This window comes from Cynoglossus semilaevis, chromosome W (assembly GCF_000523025.1).
Source record: "Cynoglossus semilaevis isolate Cse_v1.0 chromosome W, Cse_v1.0, whole genome shotgun sequence".
Taxonomy (NCBI): Eukaryota; Metazoa; Chordata; class Actinopteri; order Pleuronectiformes; family Cynoglossidae; genus Cynoglossus; species Cynoglossus semilaevis.
Window position 1 is genome coordinate 10,703,687 of NC_024327.1, and position 1,166 is coordinate 10,704,852.

The window sequence follows — 1,166 nt, forward strand, 5'->3', positions numbered from 1 at the left end:
GAGAGGTTTTGGTCCGGGAGGACCGCAACCTCCTGCCAGAGGGGAGCGCCTCAAAGAGTTTGTGACTGGGGTGAGAGGGGTCAGTTGCAATCTTTTTTGCTTGCTTTAGGGTTCTGGAGGTGTACAGGTCCTGTAGCGAAGGTAGGTTGCAGCCAATTACATTCTCAGCAGAGCGGATGATACGCTGCAGTCTGCTCAGATCTTTTGCAGTGGCAGCAGCGTACCAGATGGAGATGGAGGAGGTGAGGATAGACTCGATGATGAAGGTGTAGAAGTTCACCTTCATTGACTTTGGTAGATTGAACTGTTTCAACTGCCTCAGGAAGTACATCCCTTGTTGGGCTCTTTTGATAAGTGAGCTGATGTTTAGCTCCCATTTAAGGTCCTGGGTGATGATGGTTCCCAGGAAGCAGAAGTGTTCCACAGTATCCACAGGAGAATCACCCAGGGTGATGGGCACGGATGGGTGTGAGCTCATCCTGAAGTCCACTGTCATCTCTACTGTTTTTAGGGTATTTAGCTCTAAGTTGTTGAGTCTACACCAGGTCACCAGGCAGTCAATCTCTCATCTGTACGCTGACTCAGCTGTACGCTGATGGTCCGGGAGTCAGAGGTGTGCTTCCCCATCCTCACATGCTGACTCCTGTCTGTCTTTAGACAAATTCATGGTAATGTTATGCAAATTATTGTTGTATTGCATACTAACTGGATGGACAACATACAAATTATCAAAAGGCAGTTAGAGCAGAAAAAAAACCCTTTTGGAATAGCTGAATTAGATGCTAGAAAATGGTTCTACTCCATTGATGAAGTTATTTTTCCAAAGTACACAATTCTAGTTACGGCCCTCAAGCTCTTGATCCTTGTTTCTGTGGTGAAAACAGGACCTTAGGTTTGGAGTAAAAACATGGTCATCACATCTTTGATCATTGTGTGTGACTGGTGAGATCCACCCATAGTTTTTGGATTTCTGTAGGATAACACCAGCTTGAGCAACATACAGTGCCATGAAAAAGTATTTGCCCCCTTCCTGATTTCTGTGTTTTTTGCATATTTATCACACACAAAGGTTTCAGATCATCAAACCAATTTTAGTATGACACAGAGACAACCCAAGGAAATAGAAAATGCAGTTTCTAAATGATGATTTTATTTACCAAGGGAGA

The 1,166-nt window shown here is 44.2% G+C and overlaps 2 protein-coding genes across 4 annotated transcripts in view; one reads left to right on the forward strand and one right to left on the reverse strand.

Moving 5' to 3' along the window:
* LOC103397188 (glutamine--fructose-6-phosphate aminotransferase [isomerizing] 1-like) overlaps positions 1-1,166 on the reverse strand; it is a 561,006-nt gene that overhangs the window by 89,506 nt on the left and 470,334 nt on the right. The window lies entirely within an intron of this gene.
* Positions 1-1,166, forward strand: part of LOC103397177 (proprotein convertase subtilisin/kexin type 5-like) — a 63,861-nt gene that overhangs the window by 18,512 nt on the left and 44,183 nt on the right. The gene's annotated exons all lie outside the window — the stretch shown is intronic.